Source organism: Anas platyrhynchos, chromosome 38 (genome assembly GCF_047663525.1).
Source record: "Anas platyrhynchos isolate ZD024472 breed Pekin duck chromosome 38, IASCAAS_PekinDuck_T2T, whole genome shotgun sequence".
Classification (NCBI taxonomy): domain Eukaryota; kingdom Metazoa; phylum Chordata; class Aves; order Anseriformes; family Anatidae; genus Anas; species Anas platyrhynchos.
In genome coordinates this window covers 4,250,836-4,272,919 of record NC_092626.1, presented here as the reverse complement: position 1 = coordinate 4,272,919, position 22,084 = coordinate 4,250,836, and the positions used below count along the sequence as shown (strand labels likewise).

At 51.0% G+C, this 22,084-nt stretch overlaps 1 protein-coding gene and 1 pseudogene across 1 annotated transcript in view; one reads left to right on the top strand and one right to left on the bottom strand.

The window, feature by feature from the left end:
* LOC140001150 (uncharacterized) overlaps positions 1-22,084 on the bottom strand; it is a 239,159-nt gene that overhangs the window by 110,218 nt on the left and 106,857 nt on the right. The gene's annotated exons all lie outside the window — the stretch shown is intronic.
* LOC140001142 (olfactory receptor 14C36-like) lies at positions 10,400-11,332 on the top strand (annotated as a pseudogene).

The following is a 22,084-nucleotide window of genomic DNA, read 5'->3' as shown; positions in this document are numbered from 1 at the left end:
TGGCCTTCCAGGGCCACTGGCAGATGTCAGCCCAAAAGTCCATACCGAGGGAGAAGTCAAGGATGACCTGTCAGCTACAGACAGAAGAGACCTCACAGTCCCTTTCTATGACACGTTCCTGCTGCTGCCCTATCCACTGCAGAGACAGAAGTGACCTCACAGTCCCTGCCACAGTCACATTCCTCCTGCTGGGGCAGGAGATCCTGACGCAGAGCTGACCTCTCTAGTCCCTTAGAGACTAGGGCTCACTTTTCTGGATTAGAAATTTAGCAAATGTGTCGTTCTGCTTGTGGTGTCAGGTCTGTGGTTAGGCTATGGGAAAGCTTTGTGGAATAGTTTTTTGTTTTACATCTGCCTAGAAGTCTGGGTTTAATAGAGCATGTTAATGCTAGTATTGAAGGCAGGGATTAGGGTGAGCACAAGGGTAAAGGCAAGGGCGAAAGACTATGGGCTGAATTTTGCTTCATGGAACACTTTGAGTTCAAGCATTAGAATAGGGGATTCCTGTCAGGGTGTTGGAGTAGCATTTAGGTTTAGGGGTTACTCTTTAAAACTCTTTAAAATTGGGTACTCTACAAATTGGTTACTCTTTAAAATTGGTTACTCTTTAAAATTGGCTAATGGCCTAAAGCAGCATCAACATTTCCTGCAGCCTCTTACCTCTACGAAATCGTTGTAGAGGATCGCTCACCCTGGCTTTGTGTTTCATGAATTACTGAAGGCAGATTAAGAGACATCAGTCAAGGCAGGGAGGTGCTCAGGTGAGAGCAATGTGGGAAAGCGAGGTGGATATCTATGTCCTGCAGGGAAACAGGTGCAGACATGTGACAGTATCGGACAGCCTGTGGTGGTTATTGTCAAGGATCTTTTGCAAGATGAAAGCCCCCGACGGAGCCAACAGCTTTGTCTGCTGGGCTCTGGCCCTTGTGTCTGTCAGTGATGCCTATGATGAGACACCTCATCCTTACAGCAGTAGGACCTCAGTGCCTCCTCAACCCCCTCCAGGAGCCTAGGAGATGTCCTCCTGTAGCCTTGTACTTGGCACTGCCCTTACCCACTGTGCATTGACCCAGGAAAGCCCTAAACCCAGCTGGAGGGACAGCATCTCCCTTCCCAGAGGCTGGGGTCAGGGCCCAACTGTTGGACTTCATGGGACACATCAAGGTTGCCTCAGCATCAGGGCCACCTTTCCTGGGCCCTGGTCTCCCCGTCATCGCTGCCTGCCCTTTTCTGCTAAGTCCATGGGGAGGCTTTGTCAGTAATGTCCCTCAGTGGGACCGTTAGCACTGTGAGAGGCTTTGGAGTTTGCATCAGATTTGGACTACTAGAGAAGCTGCTTCAGCCACCCAGATAAAGCTCCTCTGCCAGGCACAGCATTGCTGGGGGCACTGCGCGCAGCTGGCATGGGGAGAGGAGAGAAGGGGGAGAGAGGTTCAGGGCAGCCTGGGCAGGGGGAAGGCAGGGGAGAGCTGGCAGAGGGAGAAATCTTACTAGCCACCTCCCCATGGTAAATCTCTGGGTGCAGGGCAATGCTGCTGCACACCCTGCCAGGCTCTCCTGGAGCTGGCCCAGCCCTCAGCTGATGGGAGCTGTCAGGAGGATGCTCGGTGTTGGAGCTGAAGGGCATGCAGGGCTTGTGTGCTGCAGGGTCAGCGTGCAGGTCCCAAGGGCTCCCTTCTCTTGGGCCCGGCTGTAGGCAGTGCAGCTGGGGGTGCAGGCAGGGGTGGCCAGGGCTGTGGTGCAGAGCAGGGTCCCTGCTGTGCCCCAGAGGCTGTGTGCCATGGCAAGGCCTCTGCTACCTGCCAGGTTCAGCACTCAGCCTGCCCGGGGAGCTGCCCAGGGACTGCGGGGAGAAGCTGCGGGTGGAAGGAGCCCCCCTGGTACCTCAGGGCAGGACAGGGCAGGGTTCTGCTGCTGCCCAGAGCCTGCTGCCTGGGGCAGGCTGCTCACAGCCCCACACCTCCCAAGGGCACTGCACTGCAGAACTGCCCGGCAAGAGCTACCTGAAGGCAATGCACTTTTTAGAATCTGCTTCATTTTCCTGCCCATGTGCTGAGGCAGAAGGATGGTAATGGAGTAGGAGCATCTGTAGTAGAGACTAAGGCTCCTTGAGCATTGCTGCTGCTCTGAGGCACCTCACACACCTCAGCATACAGACCATACCAACACCATCTTTTTTGCTTTGTAAGGAGGTATTTGACCTTCTCCCGTTCTGCAGACAGGGAGATGACCTTTCCCAGTGGACTTCTCAGATCACTTAGGGTTCCCTTTTACGTGTTGCTGTAGACTAGGACTGACTGCTGCAGAGCCCACAGCACAGCCCTCTGCTTCTTTTGGCACCCTCAAAGCACCAACCAGAGAAAAAACAAGGAGCTGCTGAAAGCTCTTCCTGTGGAAGGAATGGGAAAGAATGTGTTCTGTGTGACTGTTCTATGAGACGTGCAAAGTATTTTGGTCAGAGAAGTCCTTAAATTTTACAATGTCACTTCTTCTTTTGGACAGACTACCTTGCTCAGGGACAATAAATATGTAACAACAGCTCCATCACTGAGTTCCTCCTGCTGGCATTCACAGACACACGGGAGCTGCAGCTCCTGCACTTCGCACTCTTCCTGGGCATCTACCTGGCTGCCCTCCTGGGCAACGGCCTCATCCTCACTGCCGTAGCCTGTGACCACCGCCTCCACACCCCCATGTACTTCTTCGTCCTCAACCTTGCCCTCAACAACCTGGGCTGCGTCTCCACTACTCTGCCCAAAGCCATGACCAGATTGCTCTGGGACACCAAGGCCATTCCCTATTCAGGATGTGTTGCACAGCTCTTTCTTATAATCTTTTTGAATTTAGCAGGACTTTCTCTTCTCACTGTCATGGCCTACGACCGCTACATTGCCATCTGCAAGCCCCTGCATTACGGGAGCCTCCTGGGCAGCAGAGCTTGTGCCCAGATGGCAGCAGCTGCCTGGGGCAGTGGCTTTCTCCAAGCTGTGCTGCACATTGCCAACATATTTTCACTGCCCCTCTGCTGTGGCAATTCTTTCAACCAGTTCTTCTGTGAAATCCCCCAGATCCTCAAGCTCTCTTGCTCAGACTCGTACATAAGGGAAGTTCAACTTAGTACGGTTACTGCTTTTCTATTTGGGGGTTGTTTTGTTTTCATTGTGGTGTCCTATGTGGAGACCTTCAGGGCTGTGCTGAGGATGCCCTCTGAGCAGGGCCGGCACAAAGCCTTCTCCACATGCCTCCCTCACCTGGCTGTGGTCTCCCTCTTTCTCAGCGCAGTTATCTTTGCCCACCTGAAGCCCCCATCAATTTCATCCCCTTCCCTGGATGTTGTTCTGGCATTTCTTTACTTAGTGGTGCCTCCAGTAGTGAACCCCTTCATCTACAGCATGAGGAACAAGGAGATCAAGGTTGCCATGTGGAAAGTGATGACTGGGTGTTTTTCTTGAGCAATATATTGCCTGCCTTCTTCTGTATATCACTCATAATGTAAATCATGATAGCTGAAGCCAGTGGGTATTATGTTCTTATGTTGTTATTGGTGTTCTGCTTTTTTTCTCCATTTTATTTTATCAAATATTTTCCACAAAGAAATATAATTCTTCATTTTGCTTGAGTATTTAAACCAATTAAAGTGACTTTTTGTCTTATATCATTCCTCTGAGACATTTTCTGTGGCTTCAGGGACAGTGTGCAGAGGCGGAGAGGAAGAGTTGTGGCAGTCCAGCCTGGGAGCACCAGTGCTGGGTCCATGCAGAGCTGCTCTCCTGCCACTGCCACCCTCTCCTGCTGAGCCCTGCTGGCGGAGTAAGGCCTGGCTGCTCCTGTAGCTTGGTGCCAGTGCTGCTGTGAGGCTGTGCTGGGACTGCAGGCATAGACAGACAGTGGGCACATGAGTGACACAGCTGGCCTCCAGAACAGCATTTGCCTCCTAAAAGGGCCATGCCTGAAGGCTCACATCATCTTTCAGTGTTGCTGTCACATCAGAACATGCTCAAAGAGAGTCCCAAAGGCTCCCTGGGACATAGGATGAGCTGGGAGAAGAGCAGGGCCTGTCCAGGTGCAGGAGAGACACAGGAACAGAAACCCTTTGCAGCTGCTGCTACCTGCAGGCGCATCGTGCGCACATGGAGAGAGGAACAAGAGCAGGCACAAAGGTCATCAGCTATCCCTAGGGGTGTCATGAAGGCCAGTGGGGCAGAGTGTCTTCAGGTCCCTTCTTCCTGAGAGTAACAACCATGGGACATCTGCCTGAATAGCAGAGAATAGTCCAGTTGAAGGCACCTTCAGAGACCGTCCAGTCCAAAGTGCAAGACCTGAATGCAGATCTGTGATGTGTTTCCTTGAACTCCCAAGGTCCCTGTGCCCATTCCTTATGCTGTGGGGCATCTCAGAGGAGGACAGAGCAAGGCGATACACCCACCACAGGGCTGAGGTGCCTCCCAGCCTCTGGCAGTGGCTGCAGGAGCCAGAGGGACCCTGCAAGTGCTGCAGTGCACTGTGTGTGTGTAAGGCAGGGACTGGTGTCTCTGAACAGCCCAGTGTGGATGAGCAGTGCACGAGGCCAGCTCAGATATGGACACCTCACAGAGCCTTGACATGTCTCTGTGCAGAACTCCAGTAATTACCCCGAGTGTTCCCATGAGATTTTTGTCTCCCTCCTTGCACAGGTTCATTGCAAATGCCTCTCTCACGCTACTCTGCCTTTTGGACTGGTGGTGACAGCAAACTGGTGGCTGTTGGTGACAGCCAACATGGCTTCACACAGGGCAGATTGTGCCTGACAAACCTGGTGGCCGTCTACGATGGGCTTACAGCATTGGTGGAGAGGGGAAGAGCAACTCACGTCATGAACTTTGACTTGTGCAAATCATTTGACACTGTCCCACACGATAGCCTTGTCTCTCAATTGAAGAGACATGGGTGTGATGGATGGATCACCTGGTGGGTAGGGAATTGTCTGGATGGTCACCCTCAAGGAGCTGGAGTCTACAATGTCCAAGTGGAGGTCAGTAAAGAGTGGTGTTCCTCAGGGGTCAGTATTGGGACCAGCACTGTTTAACACTTTGTCAGTGACATGGATAGTGTGACTGAGTGCAGTCTCAGTGAGTATGCTGATGACACCAAGCTGGGAGGTGCAGTCAATACGCTGGAGGGAAGGGATGATATGCAGATGGACCTGGACAGGCTTGAGAGATTTTCCTGTGGGAACCTCATGAGGTTCACAAAGGCCAAGTGCAAGGTCCTGCAGCTGGACTGGGGCAATCCCAAGCACAAATACCGGCTGGGTGGAGAATGGGTTGAGAGCAGCTCTGAGGAGAAGGACCTTGGGTACTGGTGGATGAGAAGCTCAACCTGTGACGGCAATGTGGGTTTGCAGCCCAGAAAGCCAACTGCATTCTGGGTGGCATCAATCAAGTTTGGCCCAAAGGTTGACAGAGTTGATTCTCTCCCTCAGCTCTGCGTTTCGGTACTGCATTCAGCTCTGGGGCTCCAAACTCTAGAAGGACATGGAAGTATTAGAAGTAGTCTAGAAGAGGCCAAAAACATGATAGAGAGGCTGGGACATCTTTTCAATGAAGACTGGCTGAGAAAGCTGGTTCTCTTCAGCCTGGAGAGACCCTATAGCAGCCTTCCAGTACCTAAAGGGGGCCTTTAGGTAACGTTTTAAAACTAAAAGAAGGTGCTTTAAAATTAGGTATAAGGAAGACATTCTTTCCTTTGGGGGTGGTGGTCAATGGAACAGGTTGCCCAGAGAAGTTGTGTCAACCTATCCCTTGCTCCTTTGTGGCCAGAAGCCTCCCATGCCAAACCACGACAGAACTCCCCCCCCCCCCCCCCCTCCCTCGCAAGTTGTTGTTTAACCTCATCTTTTCTGCATGAGGCCTCCTCTGCACCACAGAACCCAATCTCAGTTCCCACTTTGCCACAAGCGCTTTGCATGGGTGCTACAGGGCCTAACACTACCATGTCCTGCCCTGGCTCTGCCATCCCGCTGGGCAGATTTGAGGGTGACAAAAGCAAAGGGATACATTTGGGTATGGAATGTGGGGCCTGGCAGAGACAAGGAGTCGAGGGAGAGGACAGGGCGAGGCAGCAAAGGCAGCACAAGCAGTGGTGTTGGTGCAGGACCATGTTTGTACAAGGAGCCTGAGTGGGCAGCAGCTGGCAGGAGGCTAGGGTGATACTGTAAAAGCCAGTCAAAGTAACTCTCTAAGACTCAGTTTGGAGTTTTAGAAAGCAGGCATTCTTTTACCGAGGTGCTGGACGCACAGGGGATCACTCCAGTGCTTACAGAACTGTTTGAGCTATAGGGCTTATATACAAGCAAAACATACATGTTAATCACATTTCCCCAAAACATATTCATACTACTTCCTGTAACTCATGAAAATCAGAAAGTGTCGCTGACACATGCACATTTGTTTCCCCTGTCTTTCAGGGGTCTCTGGTGGTCATCGGTAGTCTTCCTCACTATATTCATCAGTTGAATCCAGTTCTTGTCCATGCTCAAGTCATCGAAATCTTTCTTCTCTTATTCTTTCATCTTAGGCATGCATACAAAGCTTAGGTGGTTACACATCCAAGGATATATGCATAGCATGAGTTTCTCACCTAATCTTCTGACACATGCTCTAGGCCTGGGTCACCTTGCCCTCAGTCTGAGATACAAGTCTGTAGGCTCTTATAGATAAAGCTGACTAATTAGTGACTAAAGTAACATGAGGGATAAAAGTTTATAAACTTCCTTCTCTCTAACAAAACCTAGTAAAGTTCTCACCTATCTGCTAATGAATGGAAGGGATGTGGTGAGGTCCCTGTCGCTTTACGGCCTTGTTGCCTCGCAGGAGATGTGCTGGCTAGCAGGCCTTGTGAGGTCACCCAGCACCTGACAGAGCACCCCAAGGCAGCAGGGATGGCACTGGAGAGGCGGGTGGCAGAGCCCAGCCAGGGGCTGCCTGTGGGTCCCCTCTGCTGCAGCCGCAGGGCTTGGGGCCACTGAAAACCAGGCACCTAGGGGGCTAGAGAGAGGTCAGCTCTGCCTCAGGATCTCCTGCCCCAGCAGGAGGAATGTGACTGTGGCAGGGACTGTGAGGTCACTTCTGTCTCTGTAGTTCATAGGGCAGCAGCAGGAACGTGACACAGAAAGGGACTGTGAGGTCACTTCTGTCTGTAGGTGGCAGGTCACCCTTCACATAGACCTGGGATCTGTACTTTTGGGCTGATATCTTCCAGTGGCCCTGCTAGGCCAGCAGAAGGCACCTGCTTGGCGTGCTGACTGTGGGATCCCCTCTGCCTCCATACCCAGGAGGACCCCGACAGAAAGAAGGTCCGCATATGGGTCTTCATGGGCCCGCATAAGTACCTCAGCCTCTACCTTATCTCCAGATCAGCACCAGATTTTCCCAACATCTAACAAGAATGATGATTCTCCTTAATCCTCCTTTATTTAAAGTGTTTATATAAACAGTTTTTTATTGTCTTTGACAGTAATAGACAGATTTAGCACCAGCTGGGCTTTGGTCCTTCTAATTTTGAGCTGCACAACCCCATAACATTCAGGACATAGCTCCAGACAAACTGACAGCATGCATGAGAAGGAAGTAGGGAAGCGGTGGAACCTGGCATCCTTCCATCCCCTACCATTCTGTGACTCTGTGCTGCAATTCCATTCAACTGGTTACTCCTGTGTTACCCAAACTTTCCTGCAACTCCTGATGCTGCTGTCTTGTCAGAGATAGCACAATCACACGAAAGTTGAACCATCTGCCTGCAGACATGAACTGCTGACAGAATGGAGCATCAGTGTGGTAGGACCTTGAGAAACTGCAGGATTTTGCCAACAGAAACCTCTTGACATTTACAATGAGAAGAGCTTTGTCCTACACCAGAGGAAGAGTAACCCCACACATCGGGGCAGACTGGGACCCAGTTTCCCAGTCTACAGGCAAAAGGGAATGAGGTGCAGGTCTGGAAGTTGCTAAGTTACTCTGGTCATCAGAGGAGCAAGGGCATAGGCAAGGCTGAAAGTCCCAACAAACTGAGGTCTTTGTGTCCATGCCTGTGGTTGTTGTCTCTGTCACTGAGGCCTATGAGGAGACAGCTCATTGCTAAAGTACCAGGGCCTCCTCATCCTCCCTGATGAACCAGGCAGGGGTCGTACCATTCTCCTGCACATCCCCATCTCCTACTGCCCCAGGAAGAGCCCGGAGCAAGGTGGAAAGGGAAAGGATCTCCCTTCCCAGGGGATGGATGTCAAGGCCTGGCCCTTGTGCTTGGTGAAACACATCCAGTTTGTCCACACATCAGTGTCAACTTCACATTGCCTTTGTCTCCTTTTCCTCAGTGCCTCCAATGTTCTGCTCTAACGAGCTCCAAGGGAGGCTGTGTCAGTGCTGGCCCTCGGGGGACACTGCAGGAAACTTGAATGTGACTTGGGCTTCTTGAGAGGTTCTTTCACCTTGCTTTCAGTGCCTGAGGTTTGTGGGCTCATCAGGAAAGCCCCCAGAGGGGTGACTGCAATGCCTTGGGCTGGGCCTGTACTGCTGAGCTGAGCTGGGCTCCTGGGACAGAGAGAGCTTGTGGCAAGAGAGCCCTGGTGCAGAGAGACAGCTCTGCCCAGGAGCAGCTCCTCTGCACAGCGCAGCAGGGCTGGGGGCTCTGACCACAGGCACCCAGGCAAAAGGGATTCCAGGCAGCCTGGAGGGTGCGCACAGAGGAGAGCTCAGTGCAGGAGAAACCTTCACATCTCTGCCCACGGTAAGTCTCTGGCTGCAGGACAGTGCAGGGGAGGTTTGTGGAAGGGGCTTCTGGATGCGGGATGTCTCTGCCTGGCCAGGAGCTGCCAGGATGTCTCTCGTGGCTTGTGCGGTGTGGAGGAGAAGGTTCTGCAGGGCAGCTGCAGGGGTGCCCAGGGCTGTGGTGCAGAGCAGGGTCCCTGCTGTGCCCCAGGGGCTGTGTGCTGGGGCAGAGCCTCTGCTGCCTGCCAGGCTCAGCACTCTGCCTGCCTGGGAAGCCCAGGGGCTTTGGCAGAGGAAGGGTAGGGCAGGGGCTGCCCGCAAAGGGAAGGCTCTTTCTGCACTCTGCCTGCCTCTTCTGCTCTGATTCTGGGGCAGGCTCTGTGTTAACAGAGTGGTTGGATTTGCACAGGTGGCTGAGCTTCCTACTGCATTAAACATTGAGACATGCACAGCTTAGTGATGAACCTGAGAATATCCCTTCCCTTCTCTCTGCCTACAGACTGCTCCATGGCATTTCAGAACCGTTCTTTAGGACATGCAGAGAGGAAGATGTCCCTAGAGCTGTCCCCATCCCCAGGAGGTGTCTGCAGGGCAGAGCTGTGCACACAGCAGGTGGAATGGGGTCTGTGAGCATGGACAGGAGGAGACATGGGGACAGAGAAAGAGCTGCCAGCAGGGACAGCTGCAGGCAGCAGGGACATGGGCAGGCAGTGAGAGGGAGCTGCTCCCTTCCTGCCATCCCCTGCAGTGCAGGTGCCTTCCTTGCAGCACCCCCTGGTCTCCTTTCTTTCCCTTAGAGCTTCTGTCACGGCTTGTATAATATGGGGGGCTGAGAATATGGGATGTATGAACCCTAAATCTCTGTGTAAGTAGTCACATTTGTTGCAGGCCCCCTCCACCTTCCTCCATGGAAGAAAGCACAGAATCATTGAATCATAGAATATCCCGAGTTGGAAGGGACCCACAAGGATCATTGAATCCAGCTCCTGGCTCCACAGAGGTCTTACCCCCAAATTCCTACCATATGACAAGGAGCATATTCCAAACGCTTCTTACACTCCAGAGCTCTTGTCCCTCTGCTGTCTGTGCCAGCCAGATGGCACAGGGCTGTGAGGACAGGCTCTACTTTACCAACACCGCAGCCTCTGCACTGGGCTGGGTCTGCCCTGCCTGCCCATGCCTGCTTCTTTCCCTTGCCCAGCGTGGCAGCTGGTGGTGTCTAATTTTGACGGGGAGTGCTGTGCATGGCGGGTGAAGCAGGAGAAGATGCTCCCTTTTCTCTCCGGCCCGATACGCACGATCCACCTGCTGATATTGTCTCCTGGATATTGAACAGGCAAGACGCACACAGAGTCACACAGTCAAACACCCCTCACTCAACAGAGGGAGTCACTTCCCAGGAACCTTTCCTCTTGGAACCTCAAATGGAGCAGAGCAGGCTCACTGGGAGCTCATGGGCAGAGGAGGCTGCAGTGTACAGCACACTCAGGAAACAAAGGGCAGAGCTCCAGTCAGGGAGAGAGAAAAAGATCCTCTTGAAACAGGAAATGTAAGGCATTAATTGGGAATTATCTGAATTTTGCTCAGAGACTTTACTTGTGACGTTCTCTATTTGTTTCTCATTTGGCAGTGTCCATGACAAATGTGTCCAGCAAATGCCCAACATCAGCTCTGTGAGTGAGTTCCTCCTGATGGCATTTGCAGAAACACGGGAGCTGCAGCTCCTTCACTTCGCACTCTTCCTGGGCATCTACCTGGCTGCCCTCCTGGGCAACGGTCTCATCCTCACATCCATAGCCTGTGACCACCGCCTCCACACCCCCATGTACTTCTTCCTCCTCAACCTCGCCCTCCTCGACCTGGGCTGCATCTCCACCACTGTCCCAAAAGCCATGGCCAATTCTCTCTGGGACACCAGGGCCATCTCCTATCACGGGTGTGCTGCACAGGTTTTTCTGTTTATTTTCTTGTCTGGAGCAGAGGTTTTTCTTCTCACCGCCATGGCCTATGACCGCTATGTTGCCATCTGCAAGCCCCTGCACTACGGGAGCCTCCTGGGCAGCAGAGCTTGTGCCACCATGGCAGCAGCTGCCTGGGGCAGTGGCTTTCTCAATGCTGTCCTGCACACAGCCGCTACATTTTCCCTGCCCCTCTGCCAAGGCAATGCAGTGGAGCAGTTCTTCTGTGAAATTCCCCAGATCCTCAAGCTCTCTTGCTCAGACTCCTACTTAAGGGAAATTGGGTTTATTGTATTTAGCTTTTGTTTAGGTCTTGGCTGTTTTGTTTTCATTGTGGTGTCCTATGTGCAGATCTTCAGGGCTGTGCTGAGGATGCCCTCTGAGCAGGGCCGGCACAAAGCCTTTTCCACATGCCTCCCTCACCTGGCCGTGGTCTCTCTGTATCTCAGCACTATTATGTTTGCTGGCTTGAAGCCCCCTTCCATCTCCTCCCTATACCTGGACTTTGTGGTGGCATTTCTGTACTCAGTGTAACCTCCAGCAGTGAACCCACTCATCTACAGCATGAGGAACCAGGAGCTCAAGCATTCACTGAAGAAGCTGTTTCAGTTGTCTTCTAGAATCAATTAGCTGTTGCTCTGCTTCTCCAATGGGAAAAACTCACCAAAAAAACAGGGTGGGAGACACAGCCTTTCAGTGCCACTTACCAGGTACACCAATGCAAACTGTGAGAAACGAAGCAAAAATGTTATTTACAGAAGGAGAGAAGATGAATCTCAGAATGTAGGGCTGCAGATACCTGTGGGCAGTACAGACACTGACATGTGGTCTCAAGGCTCCCTGTGTGGGGAGTAGGAGAAAGAGGCAAGTGCCTGTCCTGTGCCACCTCCCCGCCAGCCCTGCCCTTCCACAGGTGGAGTATTCCTCCCTTACTCAGGCACCAGCAGAGCTTTGCCTCCTCATCCTCCACAGGGAGATGAGCCACAGGCCTAGCTGTGTGTGAGGGGCCAGCAGACCTGAGCAGAAAAAAGCCATTTTCATGGCACTGAGACATCTGAATGGTCCAACCCTTGTCATTGGGTCTGTTCTCTGCAGCAAAAGGCTGTCACCAAATCCCAGGTCTGTGGTTGCTCCTGGAGCTCTGAGGACCTCTTCAAGGCCATCATGGTATCAACGATAAGGACCTATGAGGGTCAGCCCACCCATGGATCGCTGCAGTAGGTTGGTAGGATTCCATAGTTCACAAGGACACCTCCTTGCTCTTTTCATGAATGTCTGTATTACAAATTGCTACAAATCCCTACCTGTAAAGCAACTAAGTATTGCAAGAAACTATTAAGTTACCACTAGGAAAGTAAATATGGGCTTCTGATGCTTTCCCTAAATCTGCACCAATAAATACTATTTGAGGTGCTATTGCTACGACACTCATGAATCCACTTTGTGGAGGGAGCAAGGCATGGCACCTTCCCCTTCTTTCTTTCAGGCCAGTCATGATAGCTCTTGAGAAATGTAAACATCATTGGGTAACCCTAATGATATGCCTCCAGTGTTTTTTGTTTTTTTTTTTTTCCCCCCAATGGTAAACAACTAAACAAAAGGGGTACTAGAGGGCTGTTGGCATAACTGCCTTGAATGCAGTGAACATCAAATACTTGTGTACCTTGCCTGGTCTCGCACAGGACCCTTCTGTTGTGGGGTTGCTGAGAGCCGAAGAGCAGGTGCTGATGGCTGCCACAACAGTGCACCGGCAGCAATAGCACACTGACCTCCAAGTCCTCCAAGCTCAAGAGCTATGTATTCCTGTGAGCAAAATGTCAGACAAAGGGAGCAGGAGACCTGCTTGGATGATCAAGGAGATCCTGGAATGACTGAAATGAAGAAGGAAGTACACATAAAGTGGAAAAGGGGACAAGCCACTTGGGAAGAATGTAGGGACATTGTCCGAGAAAAGGTTTTTTTCAAATACATCAAGAGCAGAAGGAAGAGGAAGGAAAATGTGGGCCCACTGCTTAATGAGTTGGGTGCCCTCGTGACAAAGGATACAGAGAAGGCAGAATTACTGAATGCCTTCTTCACTTCAGTCTTCACTGCTAAGAGCGGCCCTCCGGAATCTCTGGCATTAGGAACAAGGGAGGAAATCTGGAGAAATGAGGACTCTCCATTGGTTGAAGAGCATCAGGTCAGAGATGTCTTAGGAAAACTTGACAGCCACAAAGCCATGGACCCCGATGGGATACATTCATGAGTGCTAAGGGAGCTGGCGGATGTTACTGCTGGTCCACTCTCCATCATTTTTGAAAGGTCATGGAGAACAGGAGAGCTGCCTCAAGACTGGAAGAAAGCTCATGTCATGCCAGTCTTCAACAAGGGCTAGAAGGAGGTCCCAGGTAACTACAGGCCGGTCAGCCTCACCTCCATCCCTGGAAAGGCAATGGAACAGCTCATCCTGGAGGTCATCTCCAGCATATGGAAAAGAAGAAGGTGATCAGGAGTAGTCAGCATGGGTTCATCAAGGGAAACCATGCTTCACCAACTTGATAGGCTTCTATGATGGAATGACTAGCTGAGTGGGTGAGGGGAGAGCAGCAGATGTTGTCTACTTTGACTTCAGCAAGGCTTTCAGCACTGTCTCCCATAACATCCTCATAGGCTAGCTCAGGAAGTGTGAGATGGAGGAGTGGTCGGTGAGGTGGGATGTGAGCTGGCTGGATGGCAGAGTTCAGAGGGTTGTGCTTAGTGGAACAGGGTCTAGTTGAAGGCCTGCAGCCAGCAGTGTCTCCCCGGGACCTACACTGAGTCCAGTCCTGTTCAGCTTATTTGTCAATGACCTGGATGATGGAATAGAGTGCACCCTTGTTCTGGTTTCAGTTAGGACAGAGTTCATTTTCCTCCTAGTAGGTGGAAGGGTGCTATGTTTTGGATTAGGATGAGAAGAGTGCTGAGAAGAGCAATCAGCAAGTGTAAAGATGTGCTGTTTTGTGTCAAAGTGCTCTGTTTTGAGTCAAAGCTCTCCTCAGGCTCTCCGTCTTGCCAGATGTTAACTGGGAGTGCCACACGGCTGACACGAGCAAGTCCAGGAGGTTCATGAAGCACCTAGACGATAACTTCTTGGTGCAGGTGCTAACGGAGCCAACTAGGAAAGGTGCCCTCCTAGACCTGTTGCTAGAAAACAGAGAGGGTCTGGTGGGAGATGTGGTGATTGGTGGCCGCCTCGGTCATAGTGACCATGAAGTGGTTGAGTTCAAAATTTACGGTGACAGAAGGAAAAGTGCCACCAAAACCTCATCCCTAGATATGGGGAAGGCGGACTTCAGGCTGCTCGGGGAACTAGTCAGCAAGGTCCCCTGGGAAGCTGCTCTTGAAGGCCTTGATGTCCACCAGTGCTGGTCACTCTTTAAGCGATGCCTCCTAGAAGCACAAGATCAGGCAATTCCTAAATATCGCAAGTCAGGCAGGCGTGGCAGGAGGCCGGCGTGGCTGACCAGGAACATTCTTATGGAGATTAGGCAGAAACAGAGAGTGTTTCGCTACTGGAAGGAGGGCCAGGTGACATGGAAAGAATACAGGGATGCTGTTCGTGTCTGTAGGAAGAAAATTCGTGTGGCTAAAGCACACCTAGAGTTGAAGCTGGCTGTGTCTGTGAGAGAAAATAAAAAGGGTTTTTTTAGATATGTGAATGGAAAAAGGAGAAGTAAAGAATACATAGGGCCGCTCCTTGACAGGGAAGGTCTTCTCACAGACGATGACATAGGCAAAGCAGAGACGCTTAACGCCTTCTTTGCCTCTGTCTTCAATGCCGATGATGGGCTTCGGGACCCAGGGTGCCCCGAGCTGGAGGACCGGGACGGTGGGGATGACAAACTCCCAACCGACCCTGAACGTGTGCGGGATCTGCTACTCCACCTGGATCCCTACAAGTCCATGGGTCTGGATGGGATTCATCCCCGGGTGCTGAAGGAGCTGGCGGACGTCATCACGGAACCTCTCTCAATTATTTTTCAACGATACTGGGAGTCTGGAGAGGTCCCGGTAGACTGGAAGCTGGCAAATGTTGTGCCGATTTTCAAGAAGGGTCAGAAAGAAGACCCTAGCAATTACAGGCCTGTCAGTCTCACCTCAGTGCCTGGTAAAATCATGGAGAAGATGGTTCTCGAACGTATTGAGGCGCACCTGGGGGACAATGCAGTCATTGGTCCCAGCCAGCATGGGTTTGTGAAGGGTAGGTCCTGCCTAACTAACCTGATTTCCTTTTATGATAAGATCACCCGTATGGTGGACCAAGGGAAACCAGCTGATGTGATTTTTTTGGACTTCAGCAAGGCTTTTGATACGGTTTCCCATAGGATCCTACTGGACAAAATGTCCAGCATACAGCTAAATAAAAACATCATACAATGGGTGAGCAATTGGCTAACGGGCAGGGCCCAAAGGGTTATGGTGAATGGGGCTGCGTCAGGCTGGCGGGCGGTCACCAGTGGGGTCCCTCAAGGCTCCATTTTAGGGCCGGTACTTTTCAATATTTTCATAAACGATCTGGATGTAGGAATAGAAGGCATTTTGAGCAAGTTTGCTGATGACACCAAACTTGGAGGAGTTGTGGACTCGAATGAGGGTGGAAAGGCCTTGCAGAGGGATCTGGATAGGTTGGAGAGCTGGGCGATCGCCAACTGCATGAAGTTCAATAAGAGCAAGTGCCGGGTCCTGCACCTGGGACGGGGAAACCCTGGCTGCACGTACAGACTGGGCGATGAGACGCTGGAGAGCAGCCTAGAAGAGAGGGATCTGGGGGTCGTGGTAGACAGCAAGTTGAATATGAGCCGGCAGTGTGCCCTGGCAGCCAGGAGGCCCAACCGTGTCCTGGGGTGCATCAAGCACGGCATCGCTAGTAGGTCAAGGGAGGTGATTGTCCCGCTCTACTCTGCGCTGGTGTGGCCTCACCTCGAGTACTGTGTGCAGTTCTGGGCACCACAGTATAAAAAGGACATGAAACTGTTGGAGAGTGTCCAGAGGAGGGCTACGAAGATGGTGAAAGGCCTGGAGGGGAAGACGTACGAGGAACGGCTGAGGGCACTGGGCCTGTTCAGCCTGGAGAAGAGGAGGCTGAGGGGAGACCTCATCGCAGTCTACAACTTCCTCGTAAGGGGGTGTCGAGAGGCAGGAGACCTTTTCTCCATTAACACCAGCGACAGGACCCGCGGGAACGGAGTTAAGCTGAGGCAGGGGAAGTTTAGGCTGGACATCAGGAAGGGGTTCTTCACAGAGAGAGTGGTTGCACACTGGAACAGGCTCCCCAGGGAAGTGGTCACTGCACCGAGCCTGACTGAATTTAAGAAGAGATTGGACTGTGCACTTAGTCACATGGTCTGAACTTGGGTAGACCTGTGTGGTGTCAAGAGTTGGACTTGATGATCCTTAAGGGTCCCTTCCAACTCAGGATATTCTATGATTCTATGATTCTATGATTCCTCAAAGCTCAACTCAAGCTCTCCTGCTCAGATCCCTACCTCAGGGAAGTTGGGGTACTTGCGTTCAGTGTCTGTTTAGCATTTGGATGTTTTGTTTTCTTTGTGCTCTGTCCTATGTGCAGGTCGTCAGGGCTGTGCTGAGGATGCCCTCTGAGCAGGGCTGGCACAAAGCCTTTTCCACATGCCTCCCTCCCTTACCTGGCCATAGTCTCTCTGCATAGCATCACTGCCATGGTTGCCTACCTGAAGCCTCCCTCCACCAACTCGCTATCCCTGGGCCTGGCGGTTTCACTTCTATACTCGGTGTTGCCTCCAGCAGCGAAACCCTCATCTACAGTATGGGGAACAAGGAGCTAAAGGAGGCACTGTGGATGTTATTCTAATCTACAGTATTTCCCCATCAATGAGGTATCCGCACATCTTCCTCACATATACCTGGGCAAGGCAGAAACAGCTTTGTTCATGTATTTCAAAACTGCTTTTCATTCTTTGCAATACTAGTCCAATAAAAATATTTTTCTTCATCTCAATTCTTCTACCTTTTTTTGTTGTTTTCATTGTTGTTTTTTTAACCCAAAGACCTCATTTACAGGCGCTGGTAAGCTCTTGGTAATTAACCAAATAAAATAACCAGCAGGTAGTCATTTTCTGTGAGTCTTGTTTCTCATAATTTCTCTTCAGGTAGAGCAGAGGTTGTGGACTGAAGAGCCCAGCTGCAATGTGGGGGAAAAGCAGAGATGTGGCTGAGGGACTCAATGTTTTTTTTTCTACAGTACACTGTACCAAAAAGTTCTCCTAGGCCTCTGTATTCAGTAAAAGAGATAAAGGATGAGAAGAGCATGTACTAAGAGGAATGCCATAAAAAGCCACCAAGACAAGGGCCATTTTCTGCCCCGGCAGGGGACTAACACTGGGCAAGGCCCAGCTTGGGAAGCAGCCCTGTCGGAGGTTCTTGGTGGGCAGAGCTGGGCAGGAGGCAACCGTGTGCCCTGGCAGCACAGGAGGGAAGGCTGAAGGGCACCTCACTGCAGCCTGTCAGGAGCTGCAAGGCGCTCATGGAGCGTCCAGGGCCAGGATCTGCCCCGTGGCAACGGGCCCAGCCTGCCCTCATCCTGCCTTACTGCATGGGGCCCCTGCATGGGGCTCTGCCACCCGCCTCGCCCCAGCCCCCTCCAGCACCCTCCTTGCTGCTCTCTGATGCACACCAGCACCTCCTCATGGGTGCCGGCCAGCATATCTGCTGAGAGCCAGGGCGGCTCCTGCAGGCGCAGGGAGCCATTCCTTCTAACTGTGAAGGAATGGCAAAAGCACCCCATTGAGACTGGCCTGGAGGCTATGTGCATTCTCAGAATAGACTGCTTCAGGAGAGGGAACTTCAAAGTTCCAAGAGGGCACTACCGCTGGGGCTTTGGCATACCTGCCTTTGAGATGGAGGATCTTAAACAGTTGTCTACCTTGCATGGTCTTCCACAGAATCCTTCTGTTGTAGGTTTGCTGAGGGTTGAAGAGCAGCAGGTGCCAATGGCTACCATGGTGGCGCACCTGAGGCAGTGTTGCGCTAACAAAGACTCCCTGATTGCCATCCATGAGCTGATTCATTGATTGGAGAGCCAAGGTATAGCTGTAGAACTTGGTAGCATGGTTTAGCGATGGACTTGTCAGTACTAAGGTAAAAATGCATGACCTGGGTTACACATCCTTAAGTAGTGTAAGGCACAATGCAATTCTTTTTGCCTTCTGCATCTATAGCACTGGAAGCATGACTTTGCCCTACTCTGTTGACTGGGCAGGTCTTTTCACATTACTCAATTTAGGTTTCTGTGGCTCAAAGGAGATGATTTCCCCAAAGAGTACCCATGATTTCTCATGGGTACAGCTACAGTCACTTGGAGAAATAATTTCTTTACTTTTCTTCCTGAGTTTTCCACAGAAGACTCATGAGAGACCATGAATGTCCAGGTGTCTACTAAGATTTCTAAAAAAAATTTCTCAGATTCCAACAGTTATTTCAATTCTATTATTTTATTGTTTAATTTAATTTAATTTAATTTAATTTGATTTAATTTTATTTATTTTAATTTATTTTATTATTTATTTTGTTCCCAAAGTACAACTAACTTTTCTTAGAAAGGGTTTCATGTGCTGGGCTGGGCTGCAGTTACAGGGACAAAGACCACTGCTGGCAGTGGAGGTCTCAGACCTCCAGACTCTGCTTTTCCTCCTGATGGAGGTCTCCAAAGAAGTCACCCTGGATGAACAGCAATAGAAGAATAATGTTCAAAACTGAAATGCAGCAAAATTCAGACTTTGAAACAAGAAGTTTTTGATTAGGTGCTTTTTGAAATCTTCTTCCTTAACTACATCATGCAAGCTCTGCAATTAGCTGAACAAATCTTGAAGTCTTTAAGAAAACTATGCAAGAGATGTTAGGAGCTTCTTCATTTTTATGAGGTCCATGGTGTATTTTGGTGCTCAGTCTACGAAGCTCACGTACTGAGAAGAGAGTGATGTAACCGCTTGAGCAAGTCAAGTCAGGAGGCACAAAATTTGAAGTGACTTGGAGTATTAATGGGCCCCACTGAGGGCTGTTACTAACGAAGACTCCCCAGGGCCTTGCTAGGACAGATAATTGGAGGCCATGATTACAGACAGGCAAAGCGCTATGCTGAGAAATGTCTTGGTTTCTTTTAGTGAATCAGAAGATTCAAGGTCTGCCACCAGCTACTGGAGGGGAGATCTTGTACCCCATGTCTGGCTCAGGGCTCTTCCTGGAGATCTGTGGGATGTTCTGGGCAGTGTGATGCCATGAGAAGAACACTGGAATGACACCTCCCAGCCTCTGCAAGGATTTCAAGGAAGGAAGGAGGCCCCACTGCAATGACTACATCTCATCACCTCATAAACTCTAGACAAGGGGACAAAAACTTCAGGGCTGTTGGTGCTTTCCATTCTCACCAGCACCCTCTGCCTTTTCCTCTGCAAGCTTTCCAATGCTGTCCCACACTTTGCCCTATTTTCTTGAAGTCTGCAGACACCCATGTCTGTTCACCACCTTGCTCTCATTTTGGCATTTCCATCATTTCACCAATGTCTCATCAACCTTCACCAGGTATTCCTTGAAAGACAAGACAGGGTTTGATCACAGACACTCTTTGGGTGACCTCTGGCACAACAGCTCTACCCTTTGAGGAATATTTCTTCCTCATCGAGACCAGTGCCAACCTTCCACATTGCATTTTGTGACAGCTTATTCTCTCCTACTCTTTCCTACTATCAAAGGAAGTTCCATCAGGGTGGAAACCACTCCTGAAGCAAATGTCCCAAACCATCCGGCTCCTTGCAGTCTGGCAGCCAACCAGACAGAAATTACCTCACCAGCGTCTCCCAAGCCATGGGCCTGCTGCTGGCCTTGCAGCTTCTTGGCTACACACACCCAAGCTTTGTGCCTCCTGCTGTGCAGTCGTGGACTCAAGTGGAAGGGACATGACAACCCATACTGGGGCCTTCTTTCTGTCTGGGTCCTCCTGGGTATGTAGGCAGAGGAAATCCCACAGTCAGCATGCCAACCAAGTGCCTTCTGCTGGACTACTGGGGCCACTGGCAGATGGGTAGATGTCAGCCCAAAAGTAGAGATCCCAGGGAGAACTCAAGGGTGACCTCACAAGTACTTCAGACAGAAGTGACCTCACAGTCCCTTTCCGTGACACGTTCCTGCTGCTGCCCTATCCACTGCAGAGGCAAAAGTGACCTCACATTCCCTGCCACAGTCACATTCCTCTTGCTGGGGCCAGAGATCCTGAGGCAGAGCTGAGCTTATCAGAGTATTCCCATCCATCTCCTCCTTGTGGCCCACAAGCTTATCAGTTCCATGGCTCCTCACATCCATCTTTGAATGCCATGTGACTTCAGAGAAGTCTCACAATTCCTGCCTTGCCCTAAGGGGCCAAGCGCCCAAAGTTAAGGGATAAGAGAGGGGTTGAAGATGATGAGGTTAATGCACAGGAACAGGGGCTTTGGGTGTTAGATGTTCATGTATGGGATGAGGTGTTACGGCTTACCTTTCTGAGTTAGAGATTAAGGAAAATTTAGTGGAAGACTGGTGCTCTGTTTAAGGTGTGATGTTTTTGTTTAGGGTATGGGCAAGCTTTGTGGTCTAGGGTTTTGTTTAGGTCTGTTAAGAAGTTGTCTAGGGTTACACAGAGCATTTCAATGCTACATTTAAGGGCAGGGGTCAAGGTAAGCAAGAGAGTAAGCATAAGGGAAAGAGGCTATGGACTGAGTTTTGGCTTCAATGGATGCTTTGAGGTCTGGCGTTAGAGTAGTGGATTCCTGTCAGGGTGCTGAGTAGCATTTAGGTTTAGGGATTAAGGTTACTGTTTGAGACATGGGTATGGCCTCACATGAATCTTTGAAGTTAGTGTTAGAGCAACATTAACATTACCTGAACATTTCTACCTCTTCAAAATCATTAATTTCTGCTGCCCTAGCTCCTCTTCCCTCCCCCATATCTCAAATCACTTCTAGCCTGGGTTCAGCTGACCTTCCCATAGCAGTAGTCTTGTTGGGATCAGCTTTCTGATGGCTTTCAGGGTATCTGTCTCACCTCTGTAGGCTACTTCATTCCTAAGACAGAAATGGTACCTAAGTCAAAATGAAAAAGCACACAAAGATGTCTGGGAGCACCTTGTATAACGTGCCCATCAGCTCTGCACCAGCACAGAAGTGAGCTTTCTGCTCTTAAGTTTTGGTTCCAGAATGACTCCTATGGATTCAGGGTAACTTTTCCCAGGCCCTCATGCATGCTTCAGTTTCCCCCAGGGATCTTGGAGTCAGTGCCTACCTCTGTGTGGAAAACTGAAAGCAGCCGTGGAGGATGAGTTTAGGCAAAAGTTGAAGTCTCCAACATGACAACTGGAGGTGCTGCTCTGCAGAGCAAGGGGGCTGTGGTGGCCGGGTCAGGGGGGCACTCTGCAAGGCCGTGCTGGGCAGGCTGGGAGGCAGACCCAACTCATGGGGTCACTGCCATTGCCCCAGGGCAACAAGGAATCACTCACTGGACTCCTTTGCTGGGGCTTCTGCATGCCCTGGGGCTGCAGAGCTCTTCTCTGCCTGCTCACACCAGATTGAGCACTTGATTTCTGGTCTGTCCACCTTGGACAGTCTCACGCTGTGCAGGCTCCTTTCACCTCTGTCTCCTGGCCTCATGCTTCCCCTGTATATATCCCCAAATTCTTTGCACACACCACTCTTGCCCGCAGGTCCCATGTGTCTCTCCAACCTTCCCCTCTTCCCCTGCAGTAGTGGCATCTCACTGGAGGAGGATTGTGCATCCCCCTTAGCACATGGTCCCCTCAGATTTGACTTTTCCTTTACCAGACTTTTCTTTGGATGGTCACTCATTAAGTTTTCTATTCACTCTGCACTGAGCTCGTCGTGCCTGGGTTCTCCTGACATCTTCTGGCAGCTCCAGATTCCTGTCCAGGCTGGCATCGGCCATCAGACCCACTGCGGGGGGCACAGTCCTGTGCTGATGAGTCCAAGCCCAGTTGTTGTCTGCTTGGGGAAGTGCCACCAAAAATTGAGCTCTTGGTCTATCACTTTGTTCCTTCACAGACTGCTCTAGGACTTTCAGCCTGTGTCTTTCCCTCCATGAAGAAGTGCAGAAAACAGAAGAGAAAAGAGGAACCCCTTGGCTGTATTCCAGACAGCAGCTTTGGAAGAGGTGTCCAGGCTTCTGGGTTTGCCCTGAGCAGCCACTTTTGTTACTGTGGTGCTAGCAGGCAGGCCAGCTGCGATCCAGGGCTGCACAGTGCCTGCTGCTGCCTGCAGCCACAGGGATGCCACTCTAGAGACAAGAGGATGGTCATCGAGGCATATGAGACCTCAAGACTAACACAGATACAAGAGCACAAGA